General features: G+C 35.2%; 1 protein-coding gene across 1 annotated transcript in view; it reads right to left on the bottom strand.

Annotated features, from left to right (window-relative positions):
* LOC149561989 (uncharacterized) overlaps positions 1-19,321 on the bottom strand; it is a 309,510-nt gene that overhangs the window by 89,845 nt on the left and 200,344 nt on the right. The window lies entirely within an intron of this gene.

Below are 19,321 nucleotides of genomic sequence, written 5' to 3'. Positions count from 1 at the left end.
TGAAACAATCACTCAAGGTGGAATCACCTGACTTGTGTACATTAAACCTAAGCAACAATTTTCATATTCAAGTTTGGCTAGGAAATAATCAAAACAAGTTTTTTAGCCAGTTTTTTAAAAAATATTGTGATAATGTTCCAAGTTTGTAACTTTTTATATTTAATTATTTCAATGTAAAGAAAATATAATACAAATAAGTATGTAATGTCCCCATTTTTAGCAGGCTCTTGTAATTGACTTGGTCAGTTCACCATCGCGACCCTCGTGAGCTGATAGTGGGATTTGAGGGTCTCAGTTGTGTGGTTATAAGCTTTTCAGCAGCCTATGGTGTGCTTTGGCTCCATTTGAGGGACTTACTATTTATAGTAAGTCAATCTGTTGGTTTCGTTGAGCTCAATTGAGTTAGAGGAGTTGGACGATGCTTTCAGTTTTTATTTCAAGCTTCTTGTTTGAGCTCCAAGAATCTTGGAGTGAGCGTCTATTTATAGTAAGTCACCCCATCAAGTTTATTCATCATCTTTCATCATCAGGATCATTTTGGTGCTGTCAGATTTTGATTTTGATGCCTCTTCAGTTGTTTATGCAAGACGGGTGAATTATTATTATTATTCATATAAATACATTGAGCTTGCTATTTTTGATAGTGTTGTTGGTTGGTCACCTCAGTATCATAGCTCGTTGGAACCAGGATGAAAAGTTTTAAATCTTGGGAACAAGAAACAATGGCCCTACCTGTCAGAATTTTAAGTTATGGTGGAAAAGGTTATTTTTGAAGCCAAAAGCAATTAATAAATTAGTTTATAATGGCACTTTATTATATTTTAATTTTATGTGGGAAGTTTCCTAAGTGAAGTTCATTTGGGAAACTTTGTGCCATTGGAGATTATAAATATGAGATTGTTTGATGAGTAAAGAATCTAATTGATTATATATTTGATTTTGTGCCTTTGTGGATTTTTCCTGGGTTCTTAACTGTATGTTGATGTATAAGGGTCTCTGCAGTTTCTAATGTTTGAACTCATTGTTGATGTATGGTAATTTCACAATCTAAATTTCCTATCGGTGTTTCCTGTGTCTAAGAGATTGTTCAAGTAATTTCCTTGCAAATTGTGTTGTTATAAACAATTTGCCAAGTCTCCTTATTGTAATTATTGTGGCTACAAAGATTGATCTTTTGAAGAAAATTGATTGTATTATGCTGCATATTGGCAATCAATTTGATTAAGTTTTGAGGAATTTGGTGACTGTTGAGTTTCGCATTTGAGATTCCCATCAAATTGATGCCAAGGCTATGAATTGTTGAAGCTTATTTGTGCCAGGCAGAATTGTACCAGGCAACACTTAGAGTTGATAACCTGCGATTTGTAAGTAGTTGGACATCTTTCCTCTTCCAGCTGCAATGTGCTATGGGGCATTCCGCAATAACTATGGAGTATTTGACAGTATCTTCGGCCCACATTTGTGGATGTCCTTGGAGACGTGTGTTGAGGAGCTACTGTGGGACTCATATTTTGATCTTCCCTTTCAGCCAACAAGCACATCGAATTAAGCTATACGGAAATCAAGATCCTTAATTAATTGGTGGAATTCAATATATGTTCTTTGTATTCCCTTTCTACATAAAATTATGTAAAATGTTGAAGTTGTGTTGTTAGTATTCCTCGTGCACTTTTAATGTATTTTGAAAATTAATTCTAATAAAAACAAGAAACCTAGCAATATTGTTCAATTCGCACTGAAATTTCTATCAAAGCATACCTAGAGTTTTTACAATGGTATCAAAGCGGTTTCTTGCCAACCTACAAGAATTGGGCTCAATCTTTTTTTTGTTTGGTGCTGACTTTAAAGATTTTCAGATCTGATTTCTAGAGTGACCAACACTTTATTTTCTCCAACTATGGACAAACATAGGATTGGCAGTTCTAGAAGTCAAAGGAGTAATGAGGAAGTTAGCGTAAAAATGAATGCCTTGAAGGAGAGTTTGGAGAAACTGAAGCTTCATTAACAGAGGTTGGTGGAGAGCTTGTCGGATCCCGCAATAGTTGAGAGGGCAGCGAGTTATATAGTTTCTGCCTTTAAAAGGCCGACATTGAGGTTACAGGAAAGAAAGCTTGAGTTTTCCCTCACACGTTTCCATGATGTTGATGCACCTATATTTAGTACGAAACTTGCTAGCCCCATTCGCAGTGTTGATGGACTTATTTCACAAATATCAGTAGATGTGTCAACACCCTTGATGGATAGCAGCTACTATAGTGTTGCTCCAATAAAGGAGGCAGTTGCTACCTTAGGTGGGACCAAGGCACATATGGAGTCACTCAACTATGATGTTGGTGATATAGGTGTTACAACAAAGTTGGGAGATGTGGATGGAGATGGTATGGACACATCTGATGATACTATGAGTTGCACGGGGTATGATATCCCTTATCAAATATTAGGTGATGATTCCAAGGAGATTTTGGATGAGTCCTAGGATTGATGTTTACATGATCTTATGATTGAGATGGAACCTGAGACATGCGAGGAGATTGATATTGTGAGGGCTTCCATTTCTTCAGATGAGGAATTGTGCGAGGGTGATGGCACACATATGAGTGATCTTGTGATGGGCAGTTCTGATTCAGTTTCTTATCACAGTGCAATTAGTGAGATAGAGAGATTGCATAGGAGTCAGGGGTTACAGAGACATCATGTGACTAGTCATCTAAAAGTGAGTGACAATGACATTTCTTTAGCTCTTGACTATCATGATGTTGTCTGTCAGATGCTAGCTACATCTGGTTGGGGTGCTCCTATGTCTGATGAGCGCGGTGATAGTATTCTTTCTCTAGCAGACATCCATGCGCTTCAAGAGGCTGTCAAGATCTTGAAGCATAACTATTCGCAGCTAGTTTCTGACAGGGATTACCTTCTGGAGTGGGCTAGCACCTGTTAGGAGACATTGTTAGAGAAAGAGGAGGAGGTGATTGAGCTCACCCAAGAGCTCGAGATGATTGTGGACTCCCTTCAGTGTACTCAGTGGGCTCTTCAAGAGTCACAATCACGATTGGATGATGTGACCGTGGAGTTGGAGCATGTTCGGACCACACCAACCCCAAATCTAGTTCAGTTGCATATTGTGGTTGGTGGTGAGTTTGCTTCTCAGTTGGGGATGATGTACGTGATGATGTGGCTGACACATCCGTCTAGGATATGGGTGCAGTAGATATAGATGAGATGAGAGTACTAAGGGAGTTGGGCTCTCATGCTGATTTGCTTCCTTCTACTGGAAGTGAATCTATTTCTTCATTTCATATAGTTCATAGCATTGGATAGTTGGCAGTGCCACTTTTTCAAAGGGATCAATTGTGGGTTGCAGGGGAGCAAGTTGATGCTTCCACATATAATTTCTACTGCACAGAGTCTTTGATGGAGTATCTATTGGAGAGTTCAGATGTGAGGGAGGATTCATACAGAGTGTCTGAGGGTACTCTCATCCGAGGCTCTCATGCTATTCAGAGGTTGGTGGGAAAGATTGTAGAGACTTTGTCTATTATGCTCCCCACAGGGATTTCGAAGTTGGGTTTTTTGAGAGGGTTGCCCAGGATCCCTCTTAACTAATAGTTTGGAGTCAGAGATTGGAGCCATCTTATAATTCCCAGTTTGTTGATGATGAGCCCTTGACAGAGATTGGGAGTTTTTATTGGCATTACAATGTGAGGAGTGCTCATCACTTTTCTTTTGGCCCACAAGTAGAGGGCTTGGTTTCATGTCGGTGTGGGTTGGCTCCAATTTCATACCATTCATTATGGGATGGATTAGCACCATCTTTTGCAGATGGGATTGACAGTTGCAAGTTAGACCCCTTGTAGTATCTACACACCCAGGACAGTTTGGCAGAGGTTCGAGTTGGTGGTAGTGTTTCAATTACCAATGGTTGTTACCATCTCCACAATGCAGTTGGGTGTGAGTATCAGTTTGATGGGGACTCAAGTGTGGACAAAGTTGGTATTTTAGCTGGATTGAGTTCCGATGGGTTGTCATCACCATCAACATCTACAGTCAGTTTCCAGATGATTTTGTCATTCATATCAGTTATCTAGGTGCTAACGCTATAGGAGTTTCTTGTACACCGCACGGATAGTACGCAGTTCTATCTTTGGGATCCAGGGGGATTGTGATTATTTTGCTCTGGGATTGCTTGGAGTGGCAACAAGCAATCTTAAGGATGGAGGACTGTAATGTCCCCATTTTTAGCGAGTTCCTACAGTTGGCCAAGTTAGTTCACCATCGCAACCTTCGTGAGCTGATAGTGGGATTTGAGGGTCTCTGTTGTGTGGTTATAGGCTTTCTAGCAGTCTATGGTGTGTTTTGGCTCCATTTGAGGGACTTACTATTTATAGTATTTCAATCTATTGGTTCCGATGAACTCAATTGTGTTAGAGGAATTGGAGGATGCTTTCAATTTTTATTTTGAGCTTCTAGTTTGACCTCCAAGAATCTTGGAGCGAGCGTCTATTTATAGTAAGTCACCCTGTTAGGTTCATTCATCATCTTTCATCATCAAGATCACTTTGGTGTTGTCAAATTTTGATTTTGATGCCTCTTCAGTTGTTTTCACAAGACAGGTGAATTATTATTATTCATATAAATACAATGAGCTTGCTCTTTTTGATAGTGTTGTTGGTTGGTCACCTCAGTATCATAGCTCGTTGAAATTGGGACAAAAAGTTTTAAATCTTGGGAACAAGAAACAATGGCCTTACGTGTCAAAATTTTAAGTTATGGTGGAAAAGGTTATTTCTGGAGCCAAAAGCAATTAATAAATTAGTTTATAATGGCACTTTATTATATTTTAATTTTATGTGGGAAGCTTCCTAAATGAAATTCATTTGGGAAACTTTGTGCTATTTGGAGATTATAAATATGAGCTTATTTGATGAATAAAGAATCTGAATGATTATATATTTGATTTTGTGCCTTTGTGGGTTTTTCCTAGGTTCTTAACTGTATGTTGATGTATAAGGGTCTCTGAAGTTTCTAATGTTTGAAGTCATTGTTGATGTATGGTGATTTCACTATCTAAATTTCCTATCTGTGTTTCCTGTGTCTGGGAGATTGTTCTGTTAATTTCATTGCAAATTGTGCTATTATAAACAATTTACCAAGTCTCCTTATTGTGATTACTGTGGCTACAGAGATTGATCTTTTAAAGGAAATTGATTGTATTATGCCGCATACTGACAATCAATTTGATGAAGTTTTGAGGAATTTGGTGACTAATAAGGTTGGCGTTTGAGATTCCCATCAGCTTGATGCCAAGGCTGTGAATTGCTGAAGTTTATTTGTGTCAGGCAAAATTGTACCAAGTAGCACTCGGAATTAATAACCTGCAATTTGTGAGTAGCTGGACGTCTTTCCTCTTCCAGCCACAATGTGATATGGGGGCACTCTACAGTAACTACGGAGGGTTTGAAGTGTCCTCGGCCTGCATTTGTGAATATCCTTGGAGACGTGTGTTGAGGAGCTGTTGTGGGACTCATATTCTGGTTTTCCCTTTCAGCCAGAAAGCACATTGAATTAAGCTATAAGGAAATCAAGTTTTTTACTCAATTAATTGGTGGAATTCAATATATGTTCTTTGTATTCCCTTTCTACATAAAATTATGTAAAATGTTGAAGTTGTGTTGTTAGCATTCCTCCTGCACTTTTAATGTATTCTAAAAATTAATTCTAATAAAAACAAGAAACCTAGCAACATTGTTCAATTGGCACTGAAATTTCTATCAGAGCATACATAGAGTTTTTACAAAGTATAAGAACAATAAGCATCAAATTAAATTTTGTCTCTATTACGGGATTGGAGATTAATAATATATTATGTATAGTTGACATATATTATATAGTTTGTCGGTCGTGTTTTAGTTTTTATGAACCTAGTGATGACATGAGGCTTTATGATCTATCCACATCAATCATAGTTTTCAAATTTAAAACAAAACATAAAGAATTACCCAAACAACGAATACTGATTTCCAGAAAAAACTAATATTACATACCAAACTAGCTCTTCAAATAAAAATAGAAGAAACATATAGATATTTAAAATACATCTATAAACAAAAACTGAACTATTTTATTTTACGTATTTTTTAAAAAATTTATGACTAAATTGCAGCCATGGGGCTGCTCCCTTAATATTAATAATAAGAAAGAAATTTACATTGAGATAGTACTGGGCCTCTATCCAATATACTACAACAACTAGGCGACTTTCAAAAATTTGGTGACCTAGACCCTTAACATAAGGTTTGCATTATCATTGGGCATCATCTTAGTCTACCCTGCATTACCAAGGATGAATAAAATCCTGGTTTCATAAACACTAGAAAGAGTTCACATAAAGATTCTATTTAATTTCTAAACTATAAATAAAATACTTCAATTTCATAGTTTGTTACTTGCCTTATTCTTAATTCCATTCAATGCCTTGAGTTGGTTCCAGGTTCATAATTTTCTTCACAGAGTATCCTTTTGTACCCTTGCATCAATGTTGGATTGGCGAGGTTGAATATATATTAGAGAGAACCAAAAGCCAATCCACAGAGATCTTACTGACAATGAACTTTTGGAAGTTTTCCAATAGAGGGATTTTGACCCCAATACGCACAATGTGCAAAACACCATCCATATATCCAAGGAAGTTCTTTATAAGTGTCTATGCAAGGGTCTTGATGTTGTGTTTTGATTCCCATGATCCCACAAAGAAACAACGAATGGGGGTGAAACATCAATGTTGACCATATATATATGACATATGTTAGCTCTCCCATTCATCCTGATGATGGATCACAGAGCGTGATCCAAAATGTTGATGCAATAAAAATCTTAACAATATCCAAAAAAAGCTGATAACTAAGGAAATATACTCTCTTGTCGTATACTCTTGTTTTTTCCATTATGTTATCCCCCAACATCCATTTGATAAATTTTTTAAGACTATCTTCATCCTTTTGCTAAAATTCCCCCCAAGAAAGACATTTGATATAGGAGCAGACTAGATCAATTGGGGTATCCATCACTAGAACTTTTAATTACTAATTTCTAGATGTGAAATACATCAGATATTTTAAGCCTATCCACAATCATTTCAGATGTGTTAAAATGTCACAGGTGTGAAATAATGATACATTACTTCCAAACTCATCTTGCTGGCTTATATGAGGTCACGTTGACAAGTAATTGATGTTTGTGTCATAGTTTGTAGACTCAGACTTAGAGAGTACTCGGCAAGCCCAAAATTTTCAACTCGGAAAAAACTCGGCATATACTCGACAAAAACTCGGGGAAAACTCGGCAACTCAGAAAGTACAAAAATTTAAAATCTCTTAAAGAAACATATTTTTTTTTGTAGAATACAATTACAAAATGTATTAAATTAGTAATTGGCTTTTCAGTAGAGAAAATGTGTAGTGTAATAGAACTAAAATGATGTGAAAAATCCATCTAATCTAATGTTTTCCCTCCATCAACATTTTTTTACATCATTAAATATGCCAAAGCTAAACTTGAGAGTATTCGCCCAGCAAAAAAACTTGGGAGTACTCGGCAACTCTGAGAGTACTTGGAGAGTTTGCAAACTATGGTTTGTGTATTCATTAAGGCATATTGCACCTCACTATAATGTCATGAATTAGCATTATAGATATCTTTAACATTGTCAATTACTAGATTGGCAAGGGAGTCCACCTCTTTAGTTGCTTCACTATAAGCATGATTTGCACTATATTTATCCAAATGTGACATGTGTGCTTCAACCTCTATGAAAAAGGATATGGGTTTCTAATTTCATAATGAGTTAGTTCATATGATGTTGATCACAAGGGATGAATCTTCCTTGATCTGTAATTTGGATATGCAACATTTTTGGCATAGTTGAAGGCCAAGGACTAATTCTTACAATTTCATCTAATTATTTATCCTATTAGCAAATTGTCTACATGCTCAACTAATTATTTGTCCATTCAAATCTTGAAAAGGGAAACCACCTTGAGATATGCCTAAGTTTCATCTCAAAGCTAAAGCAAAGTTCAACTTATACCAACCAAAAACTAAGTTCTTTGCCACATGGTTTCTTCTTATTTGAGACTAGTCTTAATGCCATCAAGCCTTCTGATAGCGGAAGAATTATTTTATTTTGTTTACTTTGTTTTTATTGCCATATGAAGTTTTCAATAATTTAGTTATAAATATTTTATAGTTTTTGTTTTAGTTAGTGTTGGGGAAAAGATATGCATACAATTAAGGCTAGAATTTTTTGGGTAATATTTCAACTTGTTCCTATGTCAATCCAAAGAATGTAATCTTTTGAAAGGCCTAGTAGCTATTAACCTAGGCCTGAAAGTAGCAAATTAAGTAAATGCAACATGCATATTATGGAGATGAATCCTTTTTAATATTCTCTAATCTATCACAAAGCTTTTGCAATAGCTCAACAAATTACCAAATTTAAGTAGAACTTCTATAAGATAGTGACTAGATTACAAAAAGTTGGCGACATGAGCTTCTATATCTACATGACAGGAGCTGTGGTCTCCAATTGTTTGAAGCATATCAAAGACTTGTCAAAGAAAATTATAGTGATTATAATTGGTGCTTCTAGGCTCTAATAGGGCCGATCTGAGTGAATAAGTGTATCAACTCTCTAACAAGGCAAATCTAGGTGATTATCCCAAGTGTATTTGAGCTTTGACAAAGTAAATTTGAGTGATTATGTCAAGCGTATGTGAGATCTAACAAGGTGAATTTGAGTGATTATGTCAAGCGTATTTGAGCTCTGACAGAGTGAAATTGAGTGATTAGGCCTCGCGTGTTTGATCGTTCGTAGAGTGATTTTGGGGATTTTGGTAGGCAGATCTGTACTTGTGCAGAGCAAATCTGTGGAAGTGGGTAAGTTTTCCAATGCATATCTAAGGAAGCACTTGCCAATTCCAAAAGCCTACAACTTAAAGAGTGCCAAAAGCACCAAAAATTATTAATTTGAACCTCTGACAAGGGTCCCATCGGGCATACCAGAATGTGTGCAATGAAAAGTGACTCAAAAATGAATGCAAATAACCAGGAAAAATTGCAAATCAATAGATCCAAAACAAACAAAAATTGGAGTAAAAGAGACCAAAAACAAGACAAACGCAAACCAAGCGAACACATGTGTAACCCCTTTTATTCAACGATTTGTCCAAGCCATTATGCTTGTATGTGCGCTTATGATTTTAATGCATAATAGTAGTAGACCCCATTGTTGCTCAAGCATTGGCAAAGGACAATGATAATGGCTGCAAAGTTGCACAATTATAGAGACCTCCAAGATTGCATAAATGAGCGCATAAAGAGATTAGATGAATTAAAGATGGAAAGACTTTTGGTTAAGTGTGGGAAAAGGGTTAGGGTTCTCAACTCTCACAAGAGGTTGACAAGTGTCAACACAAAAGTGGATTAATGGACTTTCGGGGTTAAGAAATGCCATAAAGGCTCTTTTGTCTCAAATCTGTAAAGGCATGTGGGGGAATAGAAAAAAGAATTTAAAATTATTTCAAGGGGAACAGATTATAAGTGCACTTAAGGTGGACTTGTGTCATCTGGTTGGAGATTGAGATTGATGCAACAAGGTTTGACTTTGGTTTAGTAATATTTTTGTTGAGGAATGTGCACCTTTTTAATGAGGTTTTAGGCCTAATGAACAAGATGATTAGATGGCAAGTGGGCATGTAGGAGAATGCAACTAGTAGGAGAGAAAATGAGTAAGGATTAATCAAGCAAATGATGTATTTAATGTATTAACTTGGGATTAAATGGTGCAAGTGGGCTTTTTAGGATTTCGCAAGTGGATAAGGGGAAGTTTGTGAATTTCTTTTTTTTTTTACTATTAAAATGTAGAGGAATGGCTTCTTAAAAACAAACGGACACATTTATTTAATTTTAGGGGATGACAATATAGGCAAATTAAAAAATTCACCTAGGGTTGGAGAGGTAAAGGGGAATATTAATTTAAAAACTTAATTATTTAATTAATAAAACAAATATAGAAAGGGAATGATCATTTAATTAAAAACAAAGATAGACATTCATTGAGTTAAATAGGAACAAGGACTGTAGATAAAATAAATGAATTAATTTACTTGGGACTATAGAGGACAAAGATAATTAATTTAAATAAATAAATTTGTCAACTAGTATAGCTCTAGAAGAATAGGCTACAATAATTTAGTTTGATCAAGTGTTTAATGATCAAATTTTGATCTCTACATTTTACCACTCTTCAGAAAGACCTTAAACTAACGATATCTTGAGGAAAAATATAATATCAACAATGAGAAGGAATGGAAACATGCCCCTACCAATAAAATGAGTTAAACTAATAGTAACGAGAATTGCAGCGGTTCACGCGATTTTGCGATTTGATTCAAGCCAAATGATTTTTTTGTGAATCGATGAATTGAATCAGCGATAAAGGGTTTATGAAATAAGTTACTCACTAAATTCAAAGGTTTTTTTAATTTGCCAATCCATGGCCGATTCGACTCCGATTCATGGTTGATTCGCGATTTGATTTAGTCTTTGCCGATTACGATCCAATTTCGATTCTCCTTACTTTGGTTAAATTCATTGAGTGATGCCCTCTCAAGAAAGCGAATGGGAATGATAGGGGCAAAAATGGGCTCTCAAAAATAGAGTGGGCACAACATGGAAGATGTAAGAGAAAATTGTTGAATTTAGAACTAGAAAAATAAAGATGCAATATATAGAAACTCAAAAACGCAGAACAACAAATGACAATTATTTATCTTGGGAAAATCCTCTAGTTGAGGGTACAAATCCCAGCCACACAAAAAATCGATCCTTTATTGAATGCTCAAAATCTGGATACAATGCTCTCGAGCTTAATTACAAGATAAATCTAATCGAAGACTTTTAACTCTTAATGATCACCAAGAGTATGCCATTAACAATTCGAGCAAAACCTCCTTGGCATCTATAGTACAACGAAAACCTTTTGTATCTCACAAATATTGAATACAAAATGATTGACACTTGAAATGCTCACACATAGGTCACTCACAAAAAGTTTGCATCACATACATCAATTGGAAGATATGGTTCTATTCATAGCAAACAAGGTGATTGTTATTGTAGATATGATGATGTGTAAGAGAATTACACTTGAATCAACACAACACTCAACATTCTCCTACTACCAAACATGACAAAGAATGACTATGTCAAAGGTAGGGAAAAAGATGCACAATGAAGACCCAATCACAACTACATTACATGTTACATATTCCCCTAGACATAAACAACCACACAACCTTTATGATCATAAAGCCTTCAAAAACCTAGAAAAGATAAAAAAAGATTTTGATCGAGATTTTAATACGAATACAACTTGAATGTTCACAACAAACACACGAGATCCAACTAGTCATTTCTCAGACAATGCTTTGAATTTTTATTATAATAGATGGTGAAGGTTACACAGGAGAGTGGATACAACTTCAACAGAACTGAAGCATCACAGACCATGACTTCTGCAAGGTACGGAAGAATATAGTGGCATAAGTGCTGGCAGCTATAATACAACTGCTCCAAAAGCATACACACGAAGGCAAAGACAATAATGGTAGAATGTCTAAAGAAGAGAAAAATCTAACAAAACAACTCAAACAAAGGAACCATATAATGGTAACTCTGATCAACATAGCCAACGAAAGTAACAAAACATGAAGAATTGTTCATCATTGCCCTCTTGAGGAAACTTGAGAACAAGAGAATTGTTATCTCTTAGATTTGCACCCTGTTTTATGTCAACACATAAAACTTTTCCCGTTTAAAATAATTTTAAGCATGCATCCTATTATTGAACATCAATCCAATTGATTAGGTTTCATGCTGATTGCATTTTCACTATATTGCATGAATTCCTTCTTGCCTAGAACTGCTATTGTCCATACCTTTATGTTGTTGATCCAAAGTTGATTAATGACTGCAATACATTGAAAGGTTTCAAAACCAAAAGAATTGTCCCTAAAATAGCTTAGTTATTCCCTTGTCATGATTTCACAACAACAAAAGGTTTCATGTCCCTTTAATTTTTCACTTTCTACATATCCATCTCTCAAATGTATGATGAGCTTGAACCATTGTGAGAGCCCATTTACATCCACATGCCAATGAGAGATAAGATGCACGTACTCATGAAGCGAACATGTTAGGAATAAATTTGTGCATTTTGGCTTTGGAGTATGTATGTATGTGTGGGTAGGTATGTAAACAAGGACTAGTTATTGCTTAGATCCAATGGATCTAACTCATTGTTGTTACTCTTTCAAGACTCGGGGCAATAAGGAAGCAGGGAATGTGGAGTGCGCAAACACTTGGAGACAACTCAAAACTAGTCAATCATTCAAGCAATGACTGGCCCCTCTTTGCATATCTGGCTTTTTAAATTACACATGTATATGCATGCTTTGAATTCAAAGTTAATGAATTTATTCCTAAATAGTTTCATGGTTTGTGTAAAGACAAACAATACTTTGATGAATAAAATATTACATTTTCTAAAAAGAATTGTAGAATATTTCATTTTGTGTTGCACTCTTTCCTTCATAAAATGTAATACTTAATTGCATGATGTACAATCAAAATTATTGCATCTAAGATTAAAGCACACGAAACCTACTGGGAAAAACAAAAATAAATGTACCTTTTTTTTTTTGTAAAGTACAAAATTAGGTAACATTTGTGGCAACCTATAAAGGATGTTTTCTTGCTAAACATAGGAACCAAAAGCCTTAGCCAATTCATTGGTAACAAGGTCAGTCCAGACAAAAAATTGCAATACTAAGGACCTGGGTAAATCTTTAAGAATGAGGTACAACCTCATTATTATGAGTTGTAGACGTAGTATCCAACTAGATATAAAGACTTATATAGTTGTTTGAAACATTTCAAAACAAAAAACAAATTCTTGTGACAAAACCAAGAGCACTTCAACTTTTGACCTCAACTAATCTTTTCACTCAGACCTGTTTCGATGTATATGTTATTGAGGGGAAGCAAGCTTCACCTCAATAAGGAATATGTGTAAATGTGCCTAAGTGAAAGATTGGTTTATATGTGTAAATGTACCTGAGTGGAAGATCGGTTGGAGACAAAATGAACTCACTTTGCAGAAAATTGTAGACGTAGTATGCAACTAGATATAAAGACTTGTCTAGTTGTTTGAAACATTTCAAAACAGAAAAACAAATTCTTGTGACAAAACCAGGAGCACTTCAACTTTTGACCTCAACTAATCTTTTCACTCAGACCTGTTTAGATGTATATGTTATTGAGGGGAAGCAAGCTTCACCTCAATAAGGCATATGTGTAAATGTGCTTGAGTGAAAGATCGGTTGGAGACAAGCAAGACTACCCTAGGCAAACCACGTGCTAAACAAAAATCAGCGAAAACAACAAGCTTCTAACCTATGGTGCAGCTGCAATTTAATATAAACACAATTGACATATAGAAGACAAATCAAACCTCAAAGCAACACTTGACATGGATTCCATGAACTGGAATCGGTAGAACTTTTCCATCCATCTTGGACAGCTGGAAAGCATTGTGTTGCTTGCACTCAGTGATGACAAATGGTTCACTCTACATCTTATCAAACTTTGTATAGTGCCCTGGTCTACTTTTCAATACATCCCACCTAAGCACGTCACCTTCTTTAAAACCTGAAGCGTGGCCCTCTTGTCAAACACTCTTTTAACTTGACACTGATGACACTCCATGTTCTTTACTGCTCATCTCAGGTTTCTTCTAGCTCCATCAGCTCTACATACCTTATCGCCATAGGATCATGCTCCTCCAAAGTCTCCATCTGATGTACAATTTCAAGAGTTGGGATTTCAACAAATAGAAGCAACCATGCCTCTCTTCCATAAACCAATACACAAGGAGAACTGATAATTGACCTCTTAGGATTTATCCTAGCAGCCCATAATGCAAATTTTAACTTTGTATACCAGCTCCTTTGATTATTTTCCAAGCTCCTTTTGATAACCCAAATTAAATTGTTATTGGTTTGTTCGTCTAAGTCATTCCATTCAACGTAGTATTTTGATCGTACAAAGATGAATTCCATATTTAACAACCCAAACACTTATCCTGAGTCCAACAAATGCCAAAGCATTATCAGATATTATTAACTAGGGACGTACACCAAACTTGGTCACCAAGTCATTATAGAAATTCAACACAACTAATTTGTTGGCTTCTTTGAGAGCTAATGCTTCTATCGACCAGGTAAAATAATCTGTGGCTGTGAGTATCCACCTATGTACCTATAGTCCTCAATTTTGTGATGTCGAAATTGAGGCAACCCTACGCAATTTTCTCATGGATTTATAGGCACATCCTCTTTGTTTTAATGCATTGATGAGGCATCATGAAAACAATTCATTATCTCCAAATTGTTCTTTTTGCAGTCTTGTCTATGTGTTCTTTTGAAGGTTTTATGTCATGATTATCCCCAATTGCTTGTTGGTAAGAGTTTTTTTTCTCGCAATGCAAACACTCAATTTTTGGTAAACTTCCACATCTTTTCTTTTTTTTTCTCTGTGTTGTAAATAGTTTTTACTTTTGTTTTTGCTTAGGTGAATAGCACCTGGAATTCCGCTTGATTCGAACTAACTTAGGTCCAAATCAGAGTTGTTTAGCTCAAGTTATAAGAGATAAAGTGAGGCTTTTCAGGTCAACCGCATATTTTAACTAAAAACCTCATAAAAGTGGGCCTGTTGTTGGCAATTGCACAATACAATATTATATTTAAAACTAAAAGTAGATTTTGTGATCCATTTGTAAATTTCAAGTCATCTATGTTGATTTGACCATAGTTTTTTTATGTTCTATGAAAATAGACTATTTCTAGACTATTTTTCAAGTTAATTTATTAAAAGCTATAGTTAAATATTAAATATAAATACATTAAACAACTTTAATACATCAACATTAATACATTAAATACATCAACATGCAAATCACAATGTGAAAACCCACTTCCAATAGAATATAAGTCTTGGGATTAATTAAAAAGGATTTTTTCAATGCAATAACACATTAAGTGGATTTTTAATATGCATTTGCATATTTTAAACTTGTTTAATCAATGTATGTGGGAAAATCTAACCCAATTACATATGTTGTTGCATGTATAAGTTTATTTTAATTATATTAATGCATTAAATGGAGCTTTTCTAACCCATTACATATGCATCTTTTAAAATTGCTACATAATGGACTTTTTAAATTAAAAGATATCTTTTAATAATATGTAAATGCATTAGGTGGAGATTTTGGACCCAATTGCATGTGTGTAATATTTAAATATCCTTCTCACTTAACCTAAGCCAAAGTGGCATTTTTTGCCCAATTTCATGTCTTTCAAAAACATGTAAATGGTCTCCAAAAGTGCATTTTACACTAAATCTTTAACAAAAAACACAAAGTGGTGATTTTGGAGCACATTGCATGCATTATAATATATGCATCTGCACAAGGAAATCCTGTTTTGACTTGCAGCTTGCATTTGGGGGACTTTTGGGCACATTTTTCACATACAAACGCAACCAAAAAGTGTGCTTTTACTTCATAACATGAGACTTTCTTATCAAACACCAAAAAGTGGCAATTTTTAACCCAAAAACACATATTTTTAGCTCTAGAAACTTCAGTTTTTTGGACATTTTTCTTCAAAAATGGATTTTTCAGCCTTCAAATACTCATATCTTGAGCATTTCTTGGTCGTTTTTGATGATCTAAGGGTCTTTTTTGCCTAAAATCACCTAAAGAACACATTGGGCTACTAAAAAAGGGATTTTGCTCACTATTTTCTTTATTTCTCAACCCATTTAGGGCACCCTTTTGCTCAAAAATGCCCTAGTTTGAAAGCATTTCCTATCCTTCATAGCTTGCATTCAAGTCTTTTAAATCATTTGATATGCTTTGGACGTCATTTCCCAAATTCTTTGCATGTTGCACATTGCTTGGTCAACATAGTTGCTAAAATGATGCAATTTTTTGCTCTAACTTTCTACACTTGACAAACTATGAATTTTGAATCATCTCTTGCAAGGATCGAGTCAAGATTCAAAGTCTATTTAACACTTCATCATGTAATCTTTCTAAATCTAAGAAATCTCTTTGATTGCATTTTCAAATTTCTCACAAGTTCTTAAAACAACTTCTTCTCTTGCCTTTTGATAAAAGGGTATGATTCCTTGTTATTTTTCATAAGGTTTTTTGTTCTATATATTTGTTTTGTTATGTATGCAAGTCTTGTCATTTCCATTTTCAGATTTGTATGTTTTTGTATATATGTTGTCACTTCTTTTTCTTCCATCTTCTTCTTCAAGTTGCATATGAAAGGTCCCATTTACTTGCCTATGCAGTCGGGGATAAACTCTCGTTCTAATATGGAAGCAAGTACCTCTTTTCCCCTCATGAGAATGCAAGTGCAAGTCCCACCAATATGCATTCCATGAACCTCCATATGGTTGTCCTATAGATGAAGAAGAATTTCTCACTTGCCTGCCGAATACATAGTATGACTTAAACCTATTAAAGTACGCTATGTTTCCATTTCATTGCACTTTAGCACATTTTAAAGCTCGCTGTTCACATATGCAATCCACTCCAAAAAATCATTTTTGGCTATTCTAGTCATTTTTGAGTCATTTTGAGCTTGACCCATTTGTTTTTTCGATATCCCTAACTATTTCATGTCCTTTCCCTATACATACCTTGCTCGAATATGTGTTTTTACACACCAAAGTTTTCTATGGACCCTTCATAGGACAATGTTCATACACAATGGAACTTTCATGTGATAGTTGCGCAGGCACATTGTTCGGCAATTTCAAGAGAAGTTACACCAGCAAAAGGGAAAGAGACTACTGCTAGATTCAATGACATTCTGAAGTCACTCAATCATCAATTTAAGTTGCTGGACAAAATCTTGGTGCCTGGAACAACATGATGGAGATCGATTTGGATGTCTTGTGTGAGTACAAAGTCATCACGTCTGTTGAAATGTACCACGATTACACACATATGATGACCAACAAAGAGAAAGTTCTACTAGAACTTGTAAAAGATGCGAACGCAGCAATAGGTAGGATAACTAACCAAGAAAGCATGATCGGAGAGGCATTCAGAGGGTTATCATGTGAAATCATCATTAAAGATAACAAACTCAACAATCAAGAAGATGTTCTCACAGAGTTCGCAAAGGCCATCCACTTACAGGGTTTTGATGGGGAGAAATAGTTTTTGGCGGCCCTCTAAATCGATCACAAGTGGATTTGAAGTGGATTCGAAGTAGATTTGAAGAGATTTTTCAAGCAAATCCGGATTCACAAGTGAGTTTTCTAAATTCTTTTTCTTTTTAGTGGGAAGGGGAAGAGGACGATGTGGATTAGTTTCATATTTTACTTGAGGTTTGTATTTTCTTATCTTTTTACAAAGACAATTTTCTATTTCTAGTCTGCTTTAAAATTTAGTCTTTGAATATGGATGCCATCTATCGGCATTCTACATGAAGATACAATTTTGTTACATATTGCATTTATATATATAAATCAACTTGTTTGGTTTATTTATTCATTTTGACTCATTAGATGCATTTCCTTATTGAATTTTTTTGGGATTAGATATAGTTTATCAACAGGAAAGAAGTACACTAATGTGAAGCTGATACAACAAAGAATATCATGCTAACAGAGCTGTATAGACTGCACCTAAACTAGGAATGTCAAGACTATACAAGAGTGCATGATTACAGTGATAACATAGTCAAAACATGAATATATTCAAACTATAGACTACTTCAGAACACCACAGTTAACAGCTAAAGGATTCATACCATCAATCCATACAATTGTTCCTATAGTATGGAGGCCCCCAATCATCTCCATAGTATGCAACTTCATTTTGAACTTAAATGGTATCTTCTCTTTAACTAATCTAGTTGAGATCCTGATTAAAGGTCAGAACTGTGGTGTTAAAATTGACAACATCAGCATTATTTAATCCATCATCCTATTGAGTCTTTACATTAAACAACTCTCTACATTAAGATAACTTGATATCCTCCTTGAAAATCAAGAAGTTTCCTTCTTTGGGAAAAGAGATAAATGTAATGTCCACATTTTTAGCAGGTTCCTACAGTTGGCTTGGTCAGTTCACCATAGCAACCCTCATCAGCTCACAGTGGATTTAATGGTCTTAGTTGTGTGGCTATAGGCTTTCTGGCAACCTATGGTATGTTTTAGCTCCATTTGAGAGACTTATTATTTATAATAAGTCAATTAGTTGGTTCCGATGAGTTCAGTTGAGTTAGAGGAGTTGGGTGATGCTCTCAACTTTTATTTGGGCCTTTTGATTTGAACTCAAAGAATCTTGAAGGGAGCGTCTATTTACAATAAGTGACCTTGTCAGGTTCATTTATCATCTTTCATCATCAGGATCACTTTGGTGTTGTCAGATATTGATTTTGATGCTTCTTTAATTATTTTCGTAAGACGGGTGAATTTTTATTATTATTCATCAAAATACGCCGAGGTTGTTATTTTTCTTGTTGTTAGTAGGTCACCTCAGTATCATAGCTTGTTGGAACAAGGTGAAAAGTTTTATATCATGGGAACAAGAAATAGTGGCCTTGCATGTCAAAATATTAAGTTATGGTGGAAAAGGTCATTTTTTAAGCCAAAAGCAATTAATAAATTATATTGACACTTTATTATATTTTAATGTTGTGTAGTGAAAGCTTCTTAAGTAGAGATCTTTTGGGAAATTGGTGCCATTTGGAGATTATAAATATGAGGACATTTGAAGAGAAAAGCATGCAATCATTGATTTGTCTATTTGCTTCTCGTCTTTCTGACGTATTCTGAGGTTGTTTCATGTGCCCTTGCTAAGGTGTAAGGGTTTGAAGCTGAGAGGTACACTAAATAATTACTAAATTGTTTGTCTCTCCTTACTATTTTGATTGTGGTTGGGAGTTAACATTGTGGTCGAGATTGTTTGGAGTTGTTTATAATTTTCTCGTGCTGGACTTTCCCACTGTACATGTTATGACCAAGAAGTCTGCTGATAACTGAAGAAATTGAAACTAGATACATCCGATCTAGACACTATTATTGTTTATTTCTATGCGTGATTTCTTGAGAGGAACTGGTTATCTTTCAGAATTGTGATTACTGGCAAGAGGAGCCAGTTTATGCAAGTGTAATT

The sequence above is a fragment of the Cupressus sempervirens genome, chromosome 4 (genome assembly GCF_028749045.1).
Source record: "Cupressus sempervirens isolate cs-2001-9-10 chromosome 4, ASM2874904v1, whole genome shotgun sequence".
NCBI classification, from domain to species: domain Eukaryota; kingdom Viridiplantae; phylum Streptophyta; class Pinopsida; order Cupressales; family Cupressaceae; genus Cupressus; species Cupressus sempervirens.
This window is presented reverse-complemented; position numbering and strand designations above follow the sequence as displayed.